We start from the raw sequence: 24,977 nt of genomic DNA on the forward strand, positions 1-24,977 counted from the left end.
TCTGTTTATTCATGTGTAATCTTTCTACTAGTTCTTTTGTGAGAAGAATTGCAGGTGCTGGCATAAGAATTTGGGACTTTATTTGCGTTTTTTCTTAGTGTTGTCTGAGCTTAAAACTTTCCCCAATCGATGGCAACAATTTCTGTTTTTCAAGCAAACGCATTTTGATTCAGGGTAAACTGGTGACACTGCATGAAAACATACTCTGTCAAAAGCCTAAGCGCCCAACGTGGGGCTCGAACCCACGACCCTGAGATTAAGAGTCTCATGCTCTACCGACTGAGCTAGTCGGGCATTTGACATTCATGACAAGTCTGACAACGTGAGGTGACACTGTTTTGCCATACAGGGTTTGTTGCCCTGGTCCTTCAGATACAACAAATTACTGTAACTCAGTAACAATAAAAGAGCTTTTGAAGTTGAACACCAATCTTCTAAAGATCCAAAGTGTTTTGGGAATGGGTAGAACTTGAATGAAAACAATTGCTTTTGATTGGGCAACTTCATTTCAGACATTTGACCAAATTTACAACTTATCGATTGTATTCATTATCACAGCCAGCAGTCTTACTTGGGATAAGTGGTTCTACAAGGTCAATGAAATAGCAAAGGACAACTTCAGAGGGTAGGTCACAATTCAACCTATGCAACTTTATTATACCATTCTAATCTTCAGTCAAGATGGCCGAGCGGTCTAAGAAGCCAGACTCAAGCATTGCTTCCATTCCAATATGGGGATTCTGGTCTCCAGTAGGAGGCGTGGGTTCAAATCCCACTCTTGGCACATTCATTAACTAGAAACAAAGGTTTATGATTAATTTTATCTCAAGAATAAAGATCTCTGGATGCTATCAAGAGCAATTTATTCAAAGATGGGTGGGTGTATCTTTGGTGTACAGATCTGCAGAAAGACATATGTTGGTCTTTTTCTAAATTTTTTAGAAAAGTGCTTTTCTGTTAACAATGTTGTCATCTAAAATAAAAAAAACTTAAAAATAACTTTTGTGCCACTCATTTGAAGATTTGTGCGCTTATGTGACAAATTTTTTACAGTGTCATCAACCAATGAATGAATGAATGAATGAATCTATCTATCTATCTATCTATCTATCTATCTATCTATCTATCTATCTATCTATCTATCTATCTATCTATCATCTATCTATCTATCTATCTATCTATCTATCTATCTATCTATCTATCTATCTATCTATCTATCTATCTATCATCATCTATCTATCTGACTATTTTACTATGTTTCTGTCTGATATCTTATTGTAGCCTGTCTAGCTCAGCCGGTAGAGCATGAGACTTTTAGTCTCAGGGTCATGGGTTCAAGTCCCATGTTAGGCATAGATTCTAAAGGCAACATCTGTTTATTCATGTGTAATCTTTCTACTAGTTCTTTTGTGAGAAGAATTGCAGGTGCTGGCATAAGAATTTGGGACTTTATTTGCGTTTTTTCGTAGTGTTGTCTGAGCTGAAAACTTTCCCCAATCGATGGCAACAATTTCTGTTTTTCAAGCAAACGCATTTTGATTCAGGGTAAACTGGTGACACTGCATGAAAACATACTCTGTCAAAAGGCTAAGCGCCCAATGTGGGGCTCGAACCCACGACCCTGAGATTAAGAGTCTCATGCTCTACCGACTGAGCTAGTCGGGCATTTGACAATCTTGACAAGTCTGACAACGTGAGGTGACACTGTTTTGCCATACAGGGTTTGTTGCCCTGGTCCTTCAGATACAACAAATTACTGTAACTCAGTAACAATAAAAGAGCTTTTGAAGTTGAACACCAATCTTCTAAAGATCCAAAGTGTTTTGGGAATGGGTAGAACTTGAATGAAAACAATTGCTTTTGATTGGGCAACTTCATTTCAGACATTTGACCAAATTTACAACTTATCGATTGTATTCATTATCACAGCCAGCAGTCTTACTTCGGATAAGTGGTTCTACAAGGTCAATGAAATAGCAAAGGACAACTTCAGAGGGTAGGCCACAATTCAACCTATGCAACTTTATTATACCCTTCTAATCTTCAGTCAAGATGGCCGAGCGGTCTAAGAAGCCAGACTCAAGCATTGCTTCCATTCCAATATGGGGATTCTGGTCTCCAGTAGGAGGCGTGGGTTCAAATCCCACTCTTGGCACATTCATTAACTAGAAACAAAGGTTTATGATTAATTTTATCTCAAGAATAAAGATCTCTGGATGCTATCAAGAGCAATTTATTCAAAGATGGGTGGGTGTATCTTTGGTGTACAGATCTGCAGAAAGACATATGTTGGTCTTTTTCTAAATTTTTTAGAAAAGTGCTTTTCTGTTAACAATGTTGTCATCTAAAATAAAAAAACTTAAAAATAACTTTTGTGCCACTCATTTGAAGATTTGTGCGCTTATGTGACAATTTTTTTACAGTGTCATCAACCAATGAATGAATGAATGAATGAATCTATCTATCTATCTATCTATCTATCTATCTATCTATCTATCTATCTATCTATCATCTATCTATCTATCATCTATCTATCTATCTATCTATCTATCTATCTATCTATCTATCTATCTATCTATCTATCTATCTATCTATCTAGCTATCTGACTATTTTACTCTGTTTCTGTCTGTTATCATTTTGTAGCCTAACTAGCTCAGCCGGTAGAGCATGAGACTTTTAATCTCAGGGTCATAGGTTCAAGTCCCATGTTAGGCATACATTCTAAAGGCAACATCTGTCTATTCATGTGTAATCTTTCTACTAGTTCTTTTGTGAGAAGAATTGCAGGTGCTGGCATAAGAATTTGGGACTTTATTTGAGTTTTTTTCTTAGTGTTGTCTGAGCTTAAAACTTCCCCCAATCTATGGCAACAATTTCTGTTTTTCAAGCAAACGCATTTTGATTCAGGGTAAACTGGTGACACTGCATGAAAACGTACTCTGTCAAAGGCCTAAGCACCCAACGTGGGGCTCAAACCCACGACCCTGAGATTAAGAGTCTCATGCTCTACCGACTGAGCTAGTCGGGCATTTGACAATCTTGACAAGTTTGACAACGTGAGGTGACACTGTTTTGCCATACAGGGTTTGTTGCCCTGGTCCTTCAGATACAAGAAATTACTGTAACTCAGTAACAATAAAAGAGCTTTTGAAGTTGAACACCAATCTTCTAAAGATCCAAAGTGTTTTGGGAATGGGTAGAACTTGAATGAAAACAATTGCTTTTATTGGGCAACTTCACTTCAGACATTTGACCAAACTTACAACTTATCGATTGTATTCATTATCACAGCCAGCAGTCTTACTTGGGATAAGTGGTTCTACAAGGTCAATGAAATAGCAAAGGACAACTTCAGAGGGTAGGTCACAATTCAACCTCTGCAACTTTATTATACCGCTCCCATCTTCAGCCAAGATGGCCGAGCGGTCAAAGGCGCCAGACTCAAGCATTGCTTCCATTCCAATATGGGGATTCTGGTCTCCAGTAGGAGGTGTGGGTTCAAATCCCACTCTTGACACATTCATTAACTAGTAACAAAGGTTTATGATTAATTTTATCTCAAGAATAAAGATCTCTGGACGCTATCAGGAGCAATTTATTCAAAGATGGGTGGGTGTATCTTTGGTGTACAGATCTGCAGAAAGACATATGTTGGTCTTTTTCTAAATTTTTTAGAAAAGTGCTTTTCTGTTAACAATGTTGTTATCTAACATAAAAAAAACTTAAAAATAACTACCGTGCCACTCATTTGAAAATTTGTGCGCTTATGTGACAAACTTTTTTACAGTGTCATCAACCAATGAATGAATGAATGAAAGAATCTATCTATCTATCTATCTATCTATCTATCTATCTATCTATCTATCTATCTATCTATCTATCTATCTATCTATCTATCTATCTATCTATCTATCTATCTATCTATCTGACTCTTTTACGCTGTTTCTGTCTGTTATCTTATTGTAGCCTGACTAGCTCAGCCGGTAGAGCATGAGACTTTTAATCTCAGGGTCATGGGTTCAAGTCCCATGTTAGGCATAGATTCTAAAGGCAACATCTGTTTATTCATGTGTAATCTTTCTACTAGTTCTTTTTTGAGAAGAATTGCAGGTGCTGGCATAAGAATTTGGGACTTTATTTGCATTTTTTCTTAGTGTTGTCTGAGCTTAAAACTTCCCCCAATCGATGGCAACAATTTCTGTTTTTCAAGCCAACGCATTTTGATTCAGGGTAAACTGGTGACACTGCATGAAAACATACTCTGTCAAAGGCCTAAGCGCCCAACGTGGGGCTCGAACCCACGACCCTGAGATTAAGAGTCTCATGCTCTACCGACTGAGCTAGTCGGGCATTTGACAATCTTGACAAGTTTGACAACGTGAGGTGACACTTTTTTGCCATACAGGGTTTGTTGCCCTGGTCCTTCAGATACAACAAATTACTGTAACTCAGTAACAATAAATGAGCTTTTGAAGTTGAACACCAATCTTCTAAAGATCCAAAGTGTTTTGGGAATGGGTAGAACTTGAATGAAAACAATTGCTTTTGATTGGGCAACTTCATTTCAGACATTTGACCAAACTTACAACTTATCGATTGTATTCATTATCATAGCCAGCAGTCTTACTTGGGATAAGCGGTTCTACAAGGTCAATGAAATAGCAAAGGACAACTTCAGAGGGTAGGTCACAATTCAACCTCTGCAACTTTATTATACCACTCCAATCTTCAGTCAAGATGGCTGAGCGGTCAAAGGCGCCAGACTCAAGCATTGCTTCCATTCCAATATGGGGATTCTGGTCTCCAGTAGGAGGTGTGGCTTCAAATCCCACTCTTGACACATTCATTAACTAGTAACAAAGGTTTATGATTAATTTTATCTCAAGAATAAAGATCTCTGGACGCTATCAGGAGCAATTTATTCAAAGATGGGTGGGTGTATCTTTGGTGTACAGATCTGCAGAAAGACATATGTTGGTCTTTTTCTAAATTTTTTAGAAAAGTGCTTTTCTGTTAACAATGTTGTTATCTAACATAAAAAAAACTTAAAAATAACTACCGTGCCACTCATTTGAAAATTTGTGCGCTTATGTGACAAACATTTTTACAGTGTCATCAACCAATGAATGAATGAATGAAATAATCTATCTATCTATCTATCTATCTATCTATCTATCTATCTATCTATCTATCTATCTATCTATCTATCTATCTATCTATCTATCTATCTATCTATCTATCTATCTATCTATCTATCATCTATGTATCTATCTATCTATCATCTATCTATCTATCTATCTATCTATCTATCTATCAATCTATCTATCTATCTATCTATCTATCTATCTGACTCTTTTAATCTGTTTCTGTCTGTTATCTTATTGTAGCCTGACTAGCTCAGCCGGTAGAGCATGAGACTTTTAATCTCAGGGTCATGGGTTCAAGTCCCATGTTAGGCATAGATTCTAAAGGCAACATCTGTTTATTCATGTGTAATCTTTCTACTAGTTCTTTTTTGAGAAGAATTGCAGGTGCTGGCATAAGAATTTGGGAGTTTATTTGCGTTTTTTCTTAGTGTTGTCTGAGCTTAAAACTTCCCCCAATCGATGGCAACAAATTCTGTTTTTCAAGCAAACGCATCTTGATTCAGGGTTAACTGGTGACACTGCATGAAAACATACTCTGTCAAAGGCCTAAGCGCCCAACGTGGGGCTCGAACCCACAACCCTGAGATTAAGAGTCTCATGCTCTACCGACTGAGCTAGTCAGGCATTTGACAATCTTGACAAGTTTGACAACGTGAGGTGACATTTTTTTGCCATACAGGGTTTGTTGCCCTGGTCCTTCAGATACAAGAAATTACTGTAACTCAGTAACAATAAAAGAGCTTTTGAAGTTGAACACCAATCTTCTAAAGATCCAAAGTGTTTTGGGAATGGGTAGAACTTGAATGAAAACAATTGCTTTTGATTGGGCAACTTCATTTCAGACATTTGACCAAACTTACAACTTATCGATTGTATTCATTATCACAGCCAGCAGTCTTACTTGGGATAAGTGGTTCTACAAGGTCAATGAAATAGCAAAGGACAACTTCAGAGGGTAGGTCACAATTCAACCTCAGAAACTTTATTATACCGCTCCCATCTTCAGTCAAGATGGCCGAGTGGTCACAGGCGCCAGACTAAAGCATTGATTCCATTCCAGTATGGGGATTCTGGTCTCCTGTAGGAGTTGTGGGTTCAAATCCCACTCTTGACACATTCATTAACTAGTAACAAAGGTTTATGATTAATTTTATCTCAAGAATAAAGATCTCTGGACGCTATCAGGAGCAATTTATTCAAAGATGGGTGGGTGTATCTTTGGTGTACAGATCTGCAGAAAGACATATGTTGGTCTTTTTCTAAATTTTTTAGAAAAGTGATTTTCTGTTAACAATGTTGTTATCTAACATAAAAAAACTTAAAAATAACTACTGTGCCACTCATTTGAAAATTTGTGCGCTTATGTGACAAACTTTTTTACAGTGTCATCAACCAATGAATGAATGAATGAAAGAATCTATCTATCTATCTATCTATCTATCTATCTATCTATCTATCTATCTATCTATCTATCTATCTATCTATCTATCTATCTATCTATCTATCTATCTATCTATCTATCTAGCTATCTGACTATTTTACTCTGTTTCTGTCTGTTATCATTTTGTAGCCTGACTAGCTCAGCCGGTAGAGCATGAGACTTTTAATCTCAGGGTCATGGGTTCAAGTCCCATGTTAGGCATACATTCTAAAGGCAACATCTGTCTATTCACGTGTAATCTTTCTACTAGTTCTTTTGTGAGAAGAATTGCAGGTGCTGGCATAAGAATTTGGGACTTTATTTGAGTTTTTTCTTAGTGTTGTCTGAGCTTAAAACTTCCCCCAATCTATGGCAACAATTTCTGTTTTTCAAGCAAACGCATTTTGATTCAGGGTAAACTGGTGACAGTGCATGAAAACGTACTTTGTCAAAGGCCTAAGCACCCAACGTGGGGCTCGAACCCACGACCCTGAGATTAAGAGTCTCATGCTCTACCAACTGAGCTAGTCGGGCATTTGACAATCTTGACAAGTTTGACAACGTGAGGTGACACTGTTTTGCCATACAGGGTTTGTTGCCCTGGTCCTTCAGATACAACAAATTACTGTAACTCAGTAACAATAAAAGAGCTTTTGAAGTTGAACACCAATCTTCTAAAGATCCAAAGTGTTTTGGGAATGGGTAGAACTTGAATGTAAACAATTGCTTTTGATTGGGCAACTTCATTTCAGACATTTGACCAAACTTACAACTTATCGATTGTATTCATTATCACAGCCAGCAGTCTTACTTGGGATAAGTGGTTCTACAAGGTCAATGAAATAGCAAAGGACAACTTCAGTGGGTAGGTCACAATTCAACCTCTGCAACTTTATTATACCGCTCCCATCTTCAGCCAAGATGGCCGAGCGGTCAAAGGCGCCAGACTCAAGCATTGCTTCCATTCCAATATGGGGATTCTGGTCTCCGTGTGGGTTCAAATCCCACTCTTGACACATTCATTAACTAGTAACAAAGGTTTATGATTAATTTTATCTCAAGAATAAAGATCTCTGGACGCTATCAGGAGCAATTTATTCAAAGATGGGTGGGTGTATCTTTGGTGTACAGATCTGCAGAAAGACATATGTTGGTCTTTTTCTAAATTTTTTAGAAAAGTGCTTTTCTGTTAACAATGTTGTTATCTAACATAAAAAAACTTAAAAATAACTACTGTGCCACTCATTTGAAAATTTGTGCGCTTATGTGACAAACTTTTTTACAGTGTCATCAACCAATGAATGAATGAAAGAATATATCTATCTATCTATCTATCTATCTATCTATCTATCTAACTATCTATCTATCTATCTATCTATCTATCTATCTATCTATCTATCTATCTATCTATCTATCTATCTATCTATCTATCTATCTGACTATTTTACTATGTTTCTGTCTGTTATCTTATTGTAGCCTGACTAGCTTAGCCGGTAGAGCATGAGAATTTTAATCTCAGGGTCATGGGTTCAAGTCCCATGTTAGGCATAGATTCTAAAGGCAACATCTGTTTATTCATGTGTAATCTTTCTACTAGTTCTTTTGCTAGAAGAATTGCAGGTGCTGGCATAAGAATTTGGGACTTTATTTGCGTTTTTTCGTAGTGTTGTCTGAGCTGAAAACTTTCCCCAATCGATGGCAACAATTTCTGTTTTTCAAGCAAACGCATTTTGATTCAGGGTAAACTGGTGACACTGCATGAAAACATACTCTGTCAAAAGGCTAAGCGCCCAACGTGGGGCTCGAACCCACGACCCTGAGATTAAGAGTCTCATGCTCTACCGACTGAGCTAGTCGGGCATTTGACAATCTTGACAAGTCTGACAACGTGAGGTGACACTGTTTTGCCATACAGGGTTTGTTGCCCTGGTCCTTCAGATACAACAAATTACTGTAACTCAGTAACAATAAAAGAGCTTTTGAAGTTGAACACCAATCTTCTAAAGATCCAAAGTGTTTTGGGAATGGGTAGAACTTGAATGAAAACAATTGCTTTTGATTGGGCAACTTCATTTCAGACATTTGACCAAATTTACAACTTATCGATTGTATTCATTATCACAGCCAGCAGTCTTACTTGGGATAAGTGGTTCTACAAGGTCAATGAAATAGCAAAGGACAACTTCAGAGGGTTGGTCACAATTCAACCTATGCAACTTTATTATACCATTCTAATCTTCAGTCAAGATGGCCGAGCGGTCTAAGAAGCCAGACTCAAGCATTGCTTCCATTCCAATATGGGGATTCTGGTCTCCAGTAGGAGGCGTGGGTTCAAATCCCACTCTTGGCACATTCATTAACTAGAAACAATGGTTTATGATTAATTTTATCTCAAGAATAAAGATCTCTGGATGCTATCAAGAGCAATTTATTCAAAGATGGGTGCGTGTATCTTTGGTGTACAGATCTGCAGAAAGACATATGTTGGTCTTTTTCTAAATTTTTTAGAAAAGTGCTTTTCTGTTAACAATGTTGTCATCTAAAATAAAAAAAACTTAAAAATAACTTTTGTGCCACTCATTTGAAGATTTGTGCGCTTATGTGACAAATTTTTTACAGTGTCATCAACCAATGAATGAATGAATGAATGAATCTATCTATCTATCTATCTATCTATCTATCTATCTATCTATCTATCTATCTATCTATCTATCTATCTATCTATCTATCTATCTATCATCTATCTATCTATCTATCTATCTATCTATCTATCTATCTATCTATCATCTATCTATCTATCATCATCTATCTATCTGACTATTTTACTATGTTTCTGTCTGATATCTTTTGGTAGCCTGTCTAGCTCAGCCGGTAGAGCATGAGATTTTTAGTCTCAGGGTCATGGGTTCAAGTCCCATGTTAGGCATAGATTCTAAAGGCAACATCTGTCTATTCATGTGTAATCTTTCTACTAGTTCTTTTGTGAGAAGAATTGCAGGTGCTGGCATAAGAATTTGGGATTTTATTTGAGTTTTTTCTTAGTGTTGTCTGAGCTTAAAACTTCCCCCAATCTATGGCAACAATTTCTGTTTTTCAAGCAAACGCATTTTGATTCAGGGTAAACTGGTGACACTGCATGAAAACGTACTTTGTCAAAGGCCTAAGCACCCAACGTGGGGCTCGAACCCACGACCCTGAGATTAAGAGTCTCATGCTCTACCAACTGAGCTAGTCGGGCATTTGACAATCTTGACAAGTTTGACAACGTGAGGTGACACTGTTTTGCCATACAGGGTTTGTTGCCCTGGTCCTTCAGATACAACAAATTACTGTAACTCAGTAACAATAAAAGAGCTTTTGAAGTTGAACACCAATCTTCTAAAGATCCAAAGTGTTTTGGGAATGGGTTGAACTTGAATGTAAACAATTGCTTTTGATTGGGCAACTTCATTTCAGACATTTGACCAAACTTACAACTTATCGATTGTATTCATTATCACAGCCAGCAGTCTTACTTGGGATAAGTGGTTCTACAAGGTCAATGAAATAGCAAAGGACAACTTCAGTGGGTAGGTCACAATTCAACCTCTGCAACTTTATTATACCGCTCCCATCTTCAGCCAAGATGGCCGAGCGGTCAAAGGCGCCAGACTCAAGCATTGCTTCCATTCCAATATGGGGATTCTGGTCTCCAGTAGGAGGTGTGGGTTCAAATCCCACTCTTGACACATTCATTAACTAGTAACAAAGGTTTATGATTAATTTTATCTCAAGAATAAAGATCTCTGGACGCTATCAGGAGCAATTTATTCAAAGATGGGTGGGTGTATCTTTGGTGTACAGATCTGCAGAAAGACATATGTTGGTCTTTTTCTAAATTTTTTAGAAAAGTGCTTTTCTGTTAACAATGTTGTTATCTAACATAAAAAAACTTAAAAATAACTACTGTGCCACTCATTTGAAAATTTGTGCGCTTATGTGACAAACTTTTTTACAGTGTCATCAACCAATGAATGAATGAAAGAATATATCTATCTATCTATCTATCTATCTATCTATCTATCTATCTATCTATCTATCTATCTATCTATCTATCTATCTATCTATCTATCTATCTATCTATTTATCTATCTATCTATCTATCTATCTATCTATCTATCTATCTATCTATCTATCTATCTATCTATCTGACTATTTTACTCTGTTTCTGTCTGTTATCTTATTGTAGCCTGACTAGCTTAGCCGGTAGAGCATGAGAATTTTAATCTCAGGGTCATGGGTTCAAGTCCCATGTTAGGCATAGATTCTAAAGGCAACATCTGTTTATTCATGTGTAATCTTTCTACTAGTTCTTTTGTGAGAAGAATTGCAGGTGCTGGCATAAGAATTTGGGACTTTATTTGCGTTTTTTCTTAGTGTTGTCTGAGCTTAAAACTTTCCCCAATCGATGGCAACAATTTCTGTTTTTCAAGCAAACGCATTTTGATTCAGGGTAAACTGGTGACACTGCATGAAAACATACTCTGTCAAAAGCCTAAGCGCCCAACGTGGGGCTCGAACCCACGACCCTGAGATTAAGAGTCTCATGCTCTACCGACTGAGCTAGTCGGGCATTTGACAATCATGACAAGTCTGACAACGTGAGGTGACACTGTTTTGCCATACAGGGTTTGTTGCCCTGGTCCTTCAGATACAACAAATTACTGTAACTCAGTAACAATAAAAGAGCTTTTGAAGTTGAACACCAATCTTCTAAAGATCCAAAGTGTTTTGGGAATGGGTAGAACTTGAATGAAAACAATTGCTTTTGATTGGGCAACTTCATTTCAGACATTTGACCAAATTTACAACTTATCGATTGTATTCATTATCACAGCCAGCAGTCTTACTTGGGATAAGTGGTTCTACAAGGTCAATGAAATAGCAAAGGACAACTTCAGAGGGTAGGTCACAATTCAACCTATGCAACTTTATTATACCATTCTAATCTTCAGTCAAGATGGCCGAGCGGTCTAAGAAGCCAGACTCAAGCATTGCTTCCATTCCAATATGGGGATTCTGGTCTCCAGTAGGAGGTGGGGTTCAAATCCCACTCTTGGCACATTCATTAACTAGAAACAATGGTTTATGATTAATTTTATCTCAAGAATAAAGATCTCTGGATGCTATCAAGAGCAATTTATTCAAAGATGGGTGGGTGTATCTTTGGTGTACAGATCTGCAGAAAGACATATGTTGGTCTTTTTCTAAATTTTTTAGAAAAGTGCTTTTCTGTTAACAATGTTGTCATCTAAAATAAAAAAAACTTGAAAATAACTTTTGTGCCACTCATTTGAAGATTTGTGCGCTTATGTGACAAATTTTTTACAGTGTCATCAACCAATGAATGAATGAATGAATGAATCTATCTATCTATCTATCTATCTATCTATCTATCTATCTATCTATCTATCTATCTATCTATCTATCATCTATCTATCTATCTATCTATCTATCTATCTATCTATCTATCTATCTATCTATCTATCTATCTATCATCATCAATCTATCTGACTATTTTACTATGTTTCTGTCTGATATCTTATTGTAGCCTGTCTAGCTCAGCCGGTAGAGCATGAGACTTTTAGTCTCAGGGTCATGGGTTCAAGTCCCATGTTAGGCATAGATTCTAAAGGCAACATCTGTTTATTCATGTGTAATCTTTCTACTAGTTCTTTTGTGAGAAGAATTGCAGGTGCTGGCATAAGAATTTGGGACTTTATTTGCGTTTTTTCGTAGTGTTGTCTGAGCTGAAAACTTTCCCCAATCGATGGCAACAATTTCTGTTTTTCAAGCAAACGCATTTTGATTCAGGGTAAACTGGTGACACTGCATGAAAACATACTCTGTCAAAAGGCTAAGCGCCCAACGTGGGGCTCGAACCCACGACCCTGAGATTAAGAGTCTCATGCTCTACCGACTGAGCTAGTCGGGCATTTGACAATCTTGACAAGTCTGACAACGTGAGGTGACACTGTTTTGCCATACAGGGTTTGTTGCCCTGGTCCTTCAGATACAACAAATTACTGTAACTCAGTAACAATAAAAGAGCTTTTGAAGTTGAACACCAATCTTCTAAAGATCCAAAGTGTTTTGGGAATGGGTAGAACTTGAATGAAAACAATTGCTTTTGATTGGGCAACTTCATTTCAGACATTTGACCAAATTTACAACTTATCGATTGTATTCATTATCACAGCCAGCAGTCTTACTTCGGATAAGTGGTTCTACAAGGTCAATGAAATAGCAAAGGACAACTTCAGAGGGTAGGTCACAATTCAACCTATGCAACTTTATTATACCCTTCTAATCTTCAGTCAAGATGGCCGAGCGGTCTAAGAAGCCAGACTCAAGCATTGCTTCCATTCCAATATGGGGATTCTGGTCTCCAGTAGGAGGCGTGGGTTCAAATCCCACTCTTGGCACATTCATTAACTAGAAACAAAGGTTTATGATTAATTTTATCTCAAGAATAAAGATCTCTGGATGCTATCAAGAGCAATTTATTCAAAGATGGGTGGGTGTATCTTTGGTGTACAGATCTGCAGAAAGACATATGTTGGTCTTTTTCTAAATTTTTTAGAAAAGTGCTTTTCTGTTAACAATGTTGTCATCTAAAATAAAAAAACTTAAAAATAACTTTTGTGCCACTCATTTGAAGATTTGTGCGCTTATGTGACAATTTTTTTACAGTGTCATCAACCAATGAATGAATGAATGAATGAATCTATCTATCTATCTATCTATCTATCTATCTATCTATCTATCTATCTATCTATCTATCATCTATCTATCTATCATCTATCTATCTATCTATCTATCTATCTATCTATCTATCTATCTATCTATCTATCTATCTATCTATCTAGCTATCTGACTATTTTACTCTGTTTCTGTCTGTTATCATTTTGTAGCCTAACTAGCTCAGCCGGTAGAGCATGAGACTTTTAATCTCAGGGTCATGGGTTCAAGTCCCATGTTAGGCATACATTCTAAAGGCAACATCTGTCTATTCATGTGTAATCTTTCTACTAGTTCTTTTGTGAGAAGAATTGCAGGTGCTGGCATAAGAATTTGGGACTTTATTTGAGTTTTTTTCTTAGTGTTGTCTGAGCTTAAAACTTCCCCCAATCTATGGCAACAATTTCTGTTTTTCAAGCAAACGCATTTTGATTCAGGGTAAACTGGTGACACTGCATGAAAACGTACTCTGTCAAAGGCCTAAGCACCCAACGTGGGGCTCAAACCCACGACCCTGAGATTAAGAGTCTCATGCTCTACCGACTGAGCTAGTCGGGCATTTGACAATCTTGACAAGTTTGACAACGTGAGGTGACACTGTTTTGCCATACAGGGTTTGTTGCCCTGGTCCTTCAGATACAAGAAATTACTGTAACTCAGTAACAATAAAAGAGCTTTTGAAGTTGAACACCAATCTTCTAAAGATCCAAAGTGTTTTGGGAAGGGGTAGAACTTGAATGAAAACAATTGCTTTTATTGGGCAACTTCACTTCAGACATTTGACCAAACTTACAACTTATCGATTGTATTCATTATCACAGCCAGCAGTCTTACTTGGGATAAGTGGTTCTACAAGGTCAATGAAATAGCAAAGGACAACTTCAGAGGGTAGGTCACAATTCAACCTCTGCAACTTTATTATACCGCTCCCATCTTCAGCCAAGATGGCCGAGCGGTCAAAGGCGCCAGACTCAAGCATTGCTTCCATTCCAATATGGGGATTCTGGTCTCCAGTAGGAGGTGTGGGTTCAAATCCCACTCTTGACACATTCATTAACTAGTAACAAAGGTTTATGATTAATTTTATCTCAAGAATAAAGATCTCTGGACGCTATCAGGAGCAATTTATTCAAAGATGGGTGGGTGTATCTTTGGTGTACAGATCTGCAGAAAGACATATGTTGGTCTTTTTCTAAATTTTTTAGAAAAGTGCTTTTCTGTTAACAATGTTGTTATCTAACATAAAAAAACTTAAAAATAACTACTGTGCCACTCATTTGAAAATTTGTGCGCTTATGTGACAAACTTTTTTACAGTGTCATCAACCAATGAATGAATGAATGAAAGAATCTATCTATCTATCTATCTATCTATCTATCTATCTATCTATCTATCTATCTATCTATCTATCTATCTATCTATCTATCTATCTATCTATCTATCTATCTATCTATCTATCTATCATCTATCTATCTATCTATCTATCTATCTATCTATCTATCTATCTATCTGACTATTTTACTCTGTTTCTGTCTGTTATCTTATAGTAGCCTGACTAGCTCAGCCGGTAGAGCATGAGAATTTTAATCTCAGGGTCATGGGTTCAAGTCCCATGTTAGGCATAGATTCTAAAGGCAACATCTGTTTATTCATGTGTAATCTTTCTACTAGTTCTTTTGTGAGAAGAATTGCAGGTGCTGGCATAAGAATTTGGGACTTTATTTGCGTTTTTTCTTAGTGTTGTCTGAGCTTAAAACTTCCCCCAATCGATAGCAACAATTTCTGTTTTTCAACCAAACGCATTTTGATTCAGGGTAAACCGGTGACACTGCATGAAAACATACTCTGTCAAAAGCCTAAGCGCCCAACGTGGGGCTCGAACCCACGACCCTGAGATTAAGAGTAACATGCTCTACTGACTGAGCTAGTCGGGCATTTGACAATCTTGACAAGTTTGACAACGTGAGGTGACACTGTTTTGCCATACAGGGTTTGTTGCCCTGGTCCTTCAGATACAACAAATTACTGTAACTCAGTAACAATAAGAGCTTATGAAGTTGAACACCAATCTTCTAAAGATCCAAAGTGTTTTGGGAATGGGTAGAACTTGAATGAAAACAATTGCTTTTGATTGGGCAACTTAATTTCAGACATTTGACCAAACTTACAACTTATCGATTGTATTCATTATCACAGCCAGCAGTCTTACTTGGGATAAGTGGTTCTACAAAGTCAATGAAATAGCAATGGACAACTTCAGAGGGTAGGTCACAATTCAACCTCTGCAACTTTATTATACAACCTCAATCTTAAGTCAAGATTGCCGAGCGGTCAAAGGCCTCAGACTCAAGCATTGCTTCCATTCCAATATGGGGATTCTGGTCTCCAGTAGGAGGCGTGGGTTCAAATCCCACTCTTGACACATTCATTAACTAGTAACAAAGGTTTGTGATTAATTTTATCTCTAGAATAAAGATCTCTGGACGCTATCAAGAGCAATTTATTCAAAGATGGGTGGGTGTATCTTTGGTGTACAGATCTGCAGAAAGACATGTGTTGGTCTTTTTCTAAATTTTTTAGAAAAGTGCTTTTCTGTTAACAATGTTGTTATCTAACATAAAAAAACTTAAAAAAACTACTGTGCCACTCATTTGAAAATTTGTGCGCTTATGTGACAAACTTTTTTACAGTGTCATCAACCAATGAATGAATGAATGAAAGAATCTATCAATCTATCTATCTATCTATCTATCTATCTATCTATCTATCTATCTATCTATCTATCTATCTATCTATCTATCTATCTGACTATTTTACTCTGTTTCTGTCTGTTATCTTATTGTAGCCTGACTAGCTCAGCCAGTAGAGCATGAGAATTTTAATCTCACGGTCATGGGTTCAAGTCCCATGTTAGGCATAGATTCTAAAGGCAACATCTGTTTAATCATGTGCAATCTTTCTACTAGTTCTTTTGTGAGAAGAATTGCAGGTGCTGGCATAAGAATTTGGGACTTTATTTGCGTTTTTTCTTAGTGTTGTCTGAGCTTAAAACTTCCCCCAATCGATGGCAACAATTTCTGTTTTTCAAGCAAACGCATTTTGATTCAGGGTAAACTGGTGACACTGCATGAAAACATACTCTGTCAAAAGCCTAAGTGCCCAACGTGGGGCTCAAACCCACGACCCTGAGATTAAGAGTCTCATGCTCTACCGACTGAGCTAGTCGGGCATTTGACAATCTTGACAAGTTTGACAACGTGAGGTGACACGGTTTTGCCATACATGCTTTGTTGCCCTGGTCCTTCAGATACAACAAATTACTGTAACTCAGTAACAATAAAAGAGCTTTTGAAGTTGAACACCAATCTTCTAAAGATCCAAAGTGTTTTGGGAATGGGTAGAACTTGAATGAAAACAATTGCTTTTGATTGGGCAACTTCATTTCAGACATTTGACCAAATTTACAACTTATCGATTGTATTCATTATCACAGCCAGCAGTCTTACTTGGGATAAGTGGTTCTACAAGGTCAATGAAATAGCAAAGGACAACTTCAGAGGGTAGGTCACAATTCAACCTCTGCAACTTTATTATACCATTCTAATCTTCAGTCAAGATGGCCGAGCGGTCTAAGAAGCCAGACTCAAGCATTGCTTCCATTCCAATATGGGGATTCTGGTCTCCAGTAGGAGGCGTGGGTTCAAATCCCACTCTTGGCACATTCATTAACTAGAAACAAAGGTTTATGATTAATTTTATCTCAAGAATAAAGATCTCTGGATGCTATCAAGAGCAATTTATTCAAAGATGGGTGGGTGTATCTTTGGTGTACAGATCTGCAGAAAGACATATGTTGGTCTTTTTCTAAATTTTTTAGAAAAGTGCTTTTCTGTTAACAATGTTGTTATCTAACATAAAAAAAACTTAAAAATAACTACTGTGCCACTCATTTGAAGATTTTTGCGCTTATGTGACAAACTTTTTTACAGTGTCATCAACCAATGAATGAATGAATGAAAGAATCTATCTATCTATCTATCTATCTATCTATCTATCTATCTATCTATCTATCTATCTATCTATCTATCTATCTAGCTATCTATCTGACTATTTTACTCTGTTTCTGTCTGTGATCATTTTGTAGCCTGACTAGCTCAGCCGGTAGAGCATGAGACTTTTTATCTCAGGGTCATGGGTTCAAGTCCCATGTTAGGCATAGATTCTAAAGGCAAAATCTGTTTATTCATGTGTAATCTTTCTACTAGTTCTTTTGTGAGAAGAATTGCAGGTGCTGGCATAAGAATTTGGGACTTTATTTGCATTTTTTCTTAGTGTTGTCTGAGCTTAAAACTTCCCCCAATCGATGGCAACAATTTCTGTTTTTCAAGCAAACACATTTTGATTCAGGGTAAACTGGTGACACTGCATGAAAACATACTCTGTCAAAGGCCTGAGCGCCCAACGTGGGGCTCGAACCCACGACCTTGAGATTAAGAGTCTCATGCTCTACCGACTGAGCTAGTCAGGCAATTGACAATCTAGACAAGTTTGACAACGTGAGGTGACACTGTTTTGCCATACAGGGTTTGTTGCCCTGGTCCTTCAGATACAACAAATTACTGTAACTCAGTAACAATAAAATAGCTTTTGAAGTTGAACACCAATCTTCTAAAGATCCAAAGTGTTTTGGGAATGGGTAGAACTTGAATGAAAACAATTGCTTTTGATTGGGCAACTTCATTTCAGACATTTGACCAAACTTACAACTTATCGATTGTATTCATTATCACAGCCAGCAGTCTTACTTGGGATAAGTGGTTCTACAAAGTCAATGAAATAGCAATGGACAACTTCAGAGGGTAGGTCACAATTCAACCTCTGCAACTTTATTATACAACCTCAATCTTAAGTCAAGATTGCCGAGCGGTTAAAGGCCTCAGACTCAAGCATTGCTTCCATTCCAATATGGGGATTCTGGTCTCCAGTAGGAGGCGTGGGTTCAAATCCCACTCTTGACACATTCATTAACTAGTAACAAAGGTTTGTGATTAATTTTATCTCTAGAATAAATATCTCTGGACGCTATCAAGAGCAATTTATTCAAAGATGGGTGGGTGTATCTTTGGTGTACAGATCTGCAGAAAGACATGTGTTGGTCTTTTTCTAAATTTTTTAGAAAAGTGCTTTTCTGTTAACAATGTTGTTATCTAACATAAAAAAACTTAAAAAAAACTACTGTGCCACTCATTTGAAAATTTGTGCGCTTATGTGACAAACTTTTTTACAGTGTCATCAACCAATGAACGAATGAATGAAAGAATCTATCAATCTATCTATCTATCTATCTATCTATCTATCTATCTATCTATCTATCTATCTATCTATCTATCTATCTATCTATCTATCTATCTATCTATCTATCTATCTATCTATCTATCTATCAATCTGACTATTTTACTCTGTTTCTGTCTGTTATCTTATTGTAGCCTGACTAGCTCAGCCAGTAGAGCATGAGAATTTTAATCTCACGGTCATGGGTTCAAGTCCCATGTTAGGCATAGATTCTAAAGGCAACATCTGTTTATTCATGTGCAATCTTTCTACTAGTTCTTTTGTGAGAAGAATTGCAGGTGCTGGCATAAGAATTTGGGACTTTATTTGCGTTTTTTCTTAGTGTTGTCTGAGCTTAAAACTTCCCCCAATCGATGGCAACAATTTCTGTTTTTCAAGCAAACGCATTTTGATTCAGGGTAAACTGGTGACACTGCATGAAAACATACTCTGTCAAAAGCCTAAGCGCCCAACGTGGGGCTCGAACCCACGACCCTGAGATTAAGAGTCTCATGCTCTACCGACTGAGCTAGTCGGGCATTTGACAATCTTGACAAGTTTGACAACGTGAGGTGACACTGTTTTGCCATACAGGCTTTGTTGCCCTGGTCCTTCAGATACAACAAATTACTGTAACTCAGTAACAATAAAAGAGCTTTTGAAGTTGAACACCAATCTTCTAAAGATCCAAAGTGTTTTGGGAATGGGTAGAACTTGAATGAAAACAATTGCTTTTGATTGGGCAACTTCATTTCAGACATTTGACCAAATTTACAACTTATCGATTGTATTCATTATCACAGCCAGCAGTCTTACTTGGGATAAGTGGTTCTACAAGGTCAATGAAATAGCAAAGGACAACTTCAGAGGGTTGGTCACAATTCAACCTCTGCAACTTTATTATACCATTCTAATCTTCAGTCAAGATGGCCGAGCGGTCTAAGAAGCCAGACTCAAGCATTGCTTCCATTCCAATATGGGGATTCTGGTCTCCAGTAGGAGGCGTGGGTTCAAATCCCACTCTTGGCACATTCATTTACTAGAAACAAAGGTTTATGATTAATTTTATCTCAAGAATAAAGATCTCTGGATGCTATCAAGAGCAATTTATTCAAAGATGGGTGGGTGTATCTTCGGTGTACAGATCTGCAGAAAGACATATGTTGGTCTTTTTCTAAATTTTTTAGAAAAGTGCTTTTCTGTTAACAATGTTGTTATCTAACATAAAAAAACTTAAAAATAACTACTGTGCCACTCATTTGAAGATTTGTGCGCTTATGTGACAAACTTTTTTACAGTGTCATCAACCAATGAATGAATGAATGAAAGAATCTATCTATCTATCTATCTATCTATCTATCTATCTATCTATCTATCTATCTATCTATCTATCTATCTATCTATCTATCTATCTATCTATCTATCTATCTATCTAGCTATCTATCTGACTATTTTACTCTGTTTCTGTCTGTGATCATTTTGTAGCCTGACTAGCTCAGCCGGTAGAGCATGAGACTTTTTATCTCAGGGTCATGGGTTCAAGTCCCATGTTAGGCATAGATTCTAAAGGCAAAATCTGTGTATTCATGTGTAATCTTTCTACTAGTTCTTTTGTGAGAAGAATTGTAGGTGCTGGCATAAGAATTTGGGACTTTATTTGCATTTTTTCTTAGTGTTGTCTGAGCTTAAAACTTCCCCCAATCGATGGCAACAATTTCTGTTTTTCAAGCAAACACATTTTGATTCAGGGTAAACTGGTGACACTGCATGAAAACATACTCTGTCAAAGGCCTGAGCGCCCAACGTGGGGCTCGAACCCACGACCCTGAGATTAAGAGTCTCATGCTCTACCGACTGAGCTAGTCAGGCATTTGACAATCTTGACAAGTTTGACAACGTGAGGTGACACTGTTTTGCCATACAGGGTTTGTTGCCCTGGTCCTTCAGATACAACAAATTACTGTAACTCAGTAACAATAAAAGAGCTTTTGAAGTTGAACACCAATCTTCTAAAGATCCAAAGTGTTTTGGGAATGGGTAGAACTTGAATGAAAACAATTGCTTTTGATTGGGCAACTTCATTTCAGACATTTGACCAAACTTACAACTTATCGATTGTATTCATTATCACAGCCAGCAGTCTTATTTGGGATAAGTGGTTCTACAAGGTCAATGAAATAGCAAAGGACAACTTCAGAGGGTAGGTCACAATTCAACCTCTGCAACTTTATTATACCACTTCAATCTACAGTCAAGATGGCCGAGCGGTCAAAGAAGCCAGACTCAAGCATTGGTTCCATTCCAATGTGGGGATTCTGGTCTCCAGTAGGAGGCGTGGGTTCAAATCCCACTAATGACACATTCATTAACTAGAAACAAAGGTTTATGATTAATTTTATCTCAAGAATAAAGATCTCTGGACGCTATCAAGAGCAATTAATTCAAAGATGGGTGGGTGTATCATTGGTGTACAGATCTGCAGAAAGACATATGTTGGTCTTTTTCTAAATTTTTTAGAAAAGTGCTTTTCTGTTAACAATGTTGTTATCTAACATAAAAAAACTTAAAAATAACTACTCTGCCACTCATTTGAAAATTTGTGCGCTTATGTGACAAACTTTTTTACAGTGTCATCAACCAATGAATGAATGAATGAAAGAATATATCTATCTATCTATCTATCTATCTATCTATCTATCTATCTATCTATCTATCTATCTATCATCTATCTATCTATCTATCTATCTATCTATCTATCTATCTATCTATCTATCTATCTATCTATCTATCTATCTATCTATCTATCTATCTATCTATCTATCTATCTTTATGACTATTTTACTCTGTTTCTGTCTGTAATCATTTTGTAGCCCGACTAGCTCAGCCGGTAGAGCATGAGACTTTTAATCTCAGGGTCATGGGTTCAAGTCCCATGTTAGGCATACATTCTAAAGGCAACATCTGTTTATTCATGTGTAATCTTTCTACTAGTTCTTTTGTGAGAAGAATAGCAGGTGCTGGCATAAGAATTTGGGACTTTATTTGCGTTTTTTCTTAGTGTTGTCTGAGCTTAAAACATCCCCCAATCGATGGCAACAATTTCTGTTTTTCAAGCAAACGCATTTTGATTCAGGGTAAACTGGTGACACTGCATGAAAACATACTCTGTCAAAAGCCTAAGCGCCCAACGTGGGGCTCGAACCCACGACCCTGAGATTAAGAGTCTCATGCTCTACCGACTGAGCTAGTCGGGCATTTGCCAATATTGACAAGTTTGACAACGTGAGGTGACACTGTTTTGCCATACAGGGTTTGTTGCCCTGGTCCTTCAGATACAACAAATTACTGTAACTCAGTAACAATAAAAGAGCTTTTGAAGTTGAACACAAATCTTCTAAAGATCCAAAGTGTTTTGGGAATGGGTGGAACTTGAATGAAAACAATTGCTTTTGATTGGGCAACTTCATTTCAGACATTTGACCAAACTTACAACTTATCGATTGTATTCATTATCACAGCCAGCAGTCTTACTTGGGATAAGTGGTTCTACAAGGTCAATGAAATAGCAAAGGACAACTTCAGAGGGTAGGTCACAATTCAACCTCTGCAACTTTATTATACCACTCCAATCTTCAGTCAAGATGGCCGAGCGGTCTAAGAAGCCAGACTTAAGCATTGCTTCCATTCCAATATGGGGATTCTGGTCTCCAGTAGGAGGCGTGGGTCCAAATCCCACTCTTGGCACATTCATTAACTAGAAACAAAGGTTTATGATTAATTTTATCTCAAGAATAAAGATCTCTGGATGCTATCAAGAGCAATTTATTCAAAGATGGGTGGGTGTATCTTTGGTGTACAGATCTGCAGAAAGTCATATGTTGGTCTTTTTCTAAATTTTTTAGAAAAGTGCTTTTCTGTTAACAATTTTGTTATCTAAAAAAAAAAACTTAAAAATAACTACTGTGCCACTCATTTGAAGATTTGTGCGCTTATGTGACAAACTTTTTTACAGTGTCATCAACCAATGAATGAATGAAAGAATCTATCTATCTATCTATCTATCTATCTATCTATCTATCTATCTATCTATCTATCTATCTATCTATCTATCTATCTATCTATCTATCTATCTATCTATCTATCTATCTATCTATCATCATCTATCTATCTGACTATTTTACTCTGTTTCTGTCTTTTTGTAGCCCGACTAGCTCAGCCAGTAGAGCATGAGACTTTTAATCTCAGGGTCATGGGTTCAAGTCCCATGTTAGGCATACATTCTAAAGGCAACTTCTGTCTATTCATGTGTAATCTTTCTACTAGTTCTTTTGTGAGAAGAATAGCAGGTGCTGGCATAAGAATTTGGGACTTTATTTGTGTTTTTTCTTAGTGTTGTCTGAGCTTAAAACTTCCCCCAATCGATGGCAACAATTTCTGTTTTTCAAGCAAACGCATTTTGATTCAGGGTAGACTGGTGACACTGCATGAAAACGTACTCTGTCAAAGGCCTAAGCACCCAACGTGGGGCTCGAACCCATGACCCTGAGATTAAGAGTCTCATGCTCTACCGACTGAACTAGTCGGGCATTTGACAATCTTGACAAGTTTGACAACGTGAGGTGACACTGTTTTGCCATACAGGGTTTGTTGCCCTGGTCCTTCAGATACAACAAATTACTGTAACTCAGTAACAATAAAAGAGCTTTTGAAGTTGAACACAAATCTTCTAAAGATCCAAAGTGTTTTGGGAATGGGTAGAACTTGAATGAAAACAATTGCTTTTGATTGGGCAACTTCATTTCAGATATTTGACCAAACTTACAACTTATCGATTGTATTCATTATCACAGCCAGCAGTCTTACTTGGGATAAGTGGTTCTACAAAGTCAATGAAATAGCAAAGGACAACTTCAGAGGGTAGGTCACAATTCAACCTCTGCAACTTTAATATTCAACCCCAATCTTCAGTCAAGATGGCCGAGCGGTCAAAGGCGCCAGACTCAAGCATTGGTTCCATTCCAATGTGGGGATTCTGGTCTCCATTAGGAGGCGTGGGTTCAAATTCCACTCTTGACACATTCATTAACTAGAAACAAAGGTGTATGATTAATTTTATCACAAGAATAAAGATCTCTGGATGCTATCAAGAGCAATTTATTCAAAGATGGGTGGGTGTATCTTTGGTGTACAGATCTGCAGAAAGTCATATGTTGGTCTTTTTCTAAATTTTTTAGAAAAGTGCTTTTCTGTTAACAATGTTGTTATCTAAAATAAAAAAACTTAAAAATAACTACTGTGCCATTCATTTGAAGATTTGTGTGCTTATGTGACAAACTTTTTTACAGTGTCATCAACCAATGAATGAATGAATGAAATAATCTATCTATCTATCTATCTATCTATCTATCTATCTATCTATCTATCTATCTATCTATCTATCTATCTATCTATCTATCTATATATCTATCTATCTATCTATCTATCTATCTATCTATCTATCTATCATCATCTATCTTTCTGACTATTTTACTCTGTTTCTGTCTGTAATCATTTTGTAGCCCGACTAGCTCAGCCGGTAGAGCATGAGACTTTTAATCTCAGCGTCATGGGTTCAAGTCCCATGTTAGGCATAAATTCTAAAGGCAACATCTGTCTATTCATGTGTAATCTTTCTACTAGTTCTTTTGTGAGTAGAAATGCAGGTGCTGGCATAAGAATTTGGGACTTTATTTGAGTTTTTTCTTAGTGTTGTCTGAGCTTAAAACTTCCCCCAATATTTGACAACAATTTCTGTTTTTCAAGCAAACGCATTTTGATTCAGGGTAAACTGGTGACACTGCATGAAAACGTACTCTGTCAAAGGCCTAAGCACCCAACGTGGGGCTCGAACCCACGACCCTGAGAGAAAGAGTCTCATGCTCTAGCGACTGAGCTAGTCGGGCATTTGACAATCTTGACAAGTTTGACAACGTGAGGTGACACTGTTTTGCCATACAGGGTTTGTTGCCCTGGTCCTTCAGATACAACAAATTACTGTAACTCAGTAACAATAAAAGAGCTTTTGAAGTTGAACACCAATCTTCTAAAGATCCAAAGTGTTTTGGGAATGGGTAGAACTTGAATGAAAACAATTGCTTTTGATTGGGCAACTTCATTTCAGACATTTGACCAAACTTACAACTTATCGATTGTATTCATTATCACAGCCAGCAGTCTTATTTGGGATAAGTGGTTCTACAAGGTCAATGAACTAGCAAAGGACAACTTCAGAGGGTAGGTCACAATTCAACCTCTGCAA

General features: G+C 37.3%; 26 non-coding genes across 26 annotated transcripts; 10 read left to right on the top strand and 16 right to left on the bottom strand.

Moving 5' to 3' along the window:
• Positions 1–221: 221 nt before the first annotated feature.
• On the bottom strand, positions 222–294 carry trnak-cuu (transfer RNA lysine (anticodon CUU)). Its single transcript has one exon. It is a non-coding gene; the product is annotated as a tRNA-Lys (tRNA).
• Positions 295–1,592: 1,298 nt separating this feature from the next.
• trnak-cuu (transfer RNA lysine (anticodon CUU)) lies at positions 1,593–1,665 on the bottom strand. The gene has a single exon. It is a non-coding gene; the product is annotated as a tRNA-Lys (tRNA).
• A 1,291-nt stretch (positions 1,666–2,956) lies between these two features.
• On the bottom strand, positions 2,957–3,029 carry trnak-cuu (transfer RNA lysine (anticodon CUU)). Its single transcript has one exon. It is a non-coding gene; the product is annotated as a tRNA-Lys (tRNA).
• Positions 3,030–3,409: 380 nt separating this feature from the next.
• Positions 3,410–3,518, top strand: trnal-caa (transfer RNA leucine (anticodon CAA)). The gene is made up of 2 exons: positions 3,410–3,447; positions 3,473–3,518. It is a non-coding gene; the product is annotated as a tRNA-Leu (tRNA).
• Positions 3,519–3,966: 448 nt separating this feature from the next.
• Positions 3,967–4,039, top strand: trnak-uuu (transfer RNA lysine (anticodon UUU)). Its single transcript has one exon. It is a non-coding gene; the product is annotated as a tRNA-Lys (tRNA).
• Positions 4,040–4,278: 239 nt separating this feature from the next.
• On the bottom strand, positions 4,279–4,351 carry trnak-cuu (transfer RNA lysine (anticodon CUU)). Its single transcript has one exon. It is a non-coding gene; the product is annotated as a tRNA-Lys (tRNA).
• A 1,036-nt stretch (positions 4,352–5,387) lies between these two features.
• trnak-uuu (transfer RNA lysine (anticodon UUU)) lies at positions 5,388–5,460 on the top strand. Its single transcript has one exon. It is a non-coding gene; the product is annotated as a tRNA-Lys (tRNA).
• Positions 5,461–5,699: 239 nt separating this feature from the next.
• trnak-cuu (transfer RNA lysine (anticodon CUU)) lies at positions 5,700–5,772 on the bottom strand. Its single transcript has one exon. It is a non-coding gene; the product is annotated as a tRNA-Lys (tRNA).
• Positions 5,773–6,153: 381 nt separating this feature from the next.
• On the top strand, positions 6,154–6,262 carry trnaf-aaa (transfer RNA phenylalanine (anticodon AAA)). The gene is made up of 2 exons: positions 6,154–6,191; positions 6,217–6,262. It is a non-coding gene; the product is annotated as a tRNA-Phe (tRNA).
• Positions 6,263–6,717: 455 nt separating this feature from the next.
• On the top strand, positions 6,718–6,790 carry trnak-uuu (transfer RNA lysine (anticodon UUU)). The gene has a single exon. It is a non-coding gene; the product is annotated as a tRNA-Lys (tRNA).
• A 239-nt stretch (positions 6,791–7,029) lies between these two features.
• trnak-cuu (transfer RNA lysine (anticodon CUU)) lies at positions 7,030–7,102 on the bottom strand. Its single transcript has one exon. It is a non-coding gene; the product is annotated as a tRNA-Lys (tRNA).
• Positions 7,103–8,355: 1,253 nt separating this feature from the next.
• Positions 8,356–8,428, bottom strand: trnak-cuu (transfer RNA lysine (anticodon CUU)). Its single transcript has one exon. It is a non-coding gene; the product is annotated as a tRNA-Lys (tRNA).
• Positions 8,429–9,733: 1,305 nt separating this feature from the next.
• trnak-cuu (transfer RNA lysine (anticodon CUU)) lies at positions 9,734–9,806 on the bottom strand. Its single transcript has one exon. It is a non-coding gene; the product is annotated as a tRNA-Lys (tRNA).
• A 381-nt stretch (positions 9,807–10,187) lies between these two features.
• Positions 10,188–10,296, top strand: trnal-caa (transfer RNA leucine (anticodon CAA)). Its single transcript has 2 exons — positions 10,188–10,225; positions 10,251–10,296. It is a non-coding gene; the product is annotated as a tRNA-Leu (tRNA).
• An 811-nt stretch (positions 10,297–11,107) lies between these two features.
• On the bottom strand, positions 11,108–11,180 carry trnak-cuu (transfer RNA lysine (anticodon CUU)). Its single transcript has one exon. It is a non-coding gene; the product is annotated as a tRNA-Lys (tRNA).
• Positions 11,181–12,469: 1,289 nt separating this feature from the next.
• trnak-cuu (transfer RNA lysine (anticodon CUU)) lies at positions 12,470–12,542 on the bottom strand. The gene has a single exon. It is a non-coding gene; the product is annotated as a tRNA-Lys (tRNA).
• Positions 12,543–13,520: 978 nt separating this feature from the next.
• On the top strand, positions 13,521–13,593 carry trnak-uuu (transfer RNA lysine (anticodon UUU)). Its single transcript has one exon. It is a non-coding gene; the product is annotated as a tRNA-Lys (tRNA).
• Positions 13,594–13,833: 240 nt separating this feature from the next.
• Positions 13,834–13,906, bottom strand: trnak-cuu (transfer RNA lysine (anticodon CUU)). Its single transcript has one exon. It is a non-coding gene; the product is annotated as a tRNA-Lys (tRNA).
• Positions 13,907–14,286: 380 nt separating this feature from the next.
• On the top strand, positions 14,287–14,395 carry trnal-caa (transfer RNA leucine (anticodon CAA)). Its single transcript has 2 exons — positions 14,287–14,324; positions 14,350–14,395. It is a non-coding gene; the product is annotated as a tRNA-Leu (tRNA).
• Positions 14,396–16,504: 2,109 nt separating this feature from the next.
• trnak-cuu (transfer RNA lysine (anticodon CUU)) lies at positions 16,505–16,577 on the bottom strand. Its single transcript has one exon. It is a non-coding gene; the product is annotated as a tRNA-Lys (tRNA).
• Positions 16,578–17,803: 1,226 nt separating this feature from the next.
• trnak-cuu (transfer RNA lysine (anticodon CUU)) lies at positions 17,804–17,876 on the bottom strand. The gene has a single exon. It is a non-coding gene; the product is annotated as a tRNA-Lys (tRNA).
• Positions 17,877–19,145: 1,269 nt separating this feature from the next.
• Positions 19,146–19,218, bottom strand: trnak-cuu (transfer RNA lysine (anticodon CUU)). The gene has a single exon. It is a non-coding gene; the product is annotated as a tRNA-Lys (tRNA).
• Positions 19,219–20,475: 1,257 nt separating this feature from the next.
• On the bottom strand, positions 20,476–20,548 carry trnak-cuu (transfer RNA lysine (anticodon CUU)). The gene has a single exon. It is a non-coding gene; the product is annotated as a tRNA-Lys (tRNA).
• A 1,000-nt stretch (positions 20,549–21,548) lies between these two features.
• Positions 21,549–21,621, top strand: trnak-uuu (transfer RNA lysine (anticodon UUU)). Its single transcript has one exon. It is a non-coding gene; the product is annotated as a tRNA-Lys (tRNA).
• Positions 21,622–21,860: 239 nt separating this feature from the next.
• Positions 21,861–21,933, bottom strand: trnak-cuu (transfer RNA lysine (anticodon CUU)). Its single transcript has one exon. It is a non-coding gene; the product is annotated as a tRNA-Lys (tRNA).
• A 1,713-nt stretch (positions 21,934–23,646) lies between these two features.
• trnal-caa (transfer RNA leucine (anticodon CAA)) lies at positions 23,647–23,755 on the top strand. The gene is made up of 2 exons: positions 23,647–23,684; positions 23,710–23,755. It is a non-coding gene; the product is annotated as a tRNA-Leu (tRNA).
• Positions 23,756–24,977: the final 1,222 nt, after the last annotated feature.

The sequence above is a fragment of the Nothobranchius furzeri genome, chromosome 7 (genome assembly GCF_043380555.1).
Source record: "Nothobranchius furzeri strain GRZ-AD chromosome 7, NfurGRZ-RIMD1, whole genome shotgun sequence".
Lineage (NCBI taxonomy): Eukaryota > Metazoa > Chordata > Actinopteri > Cyprinodontiformes > Nothobranchiidae > Nothobranchius > Nothobranchius furzeri.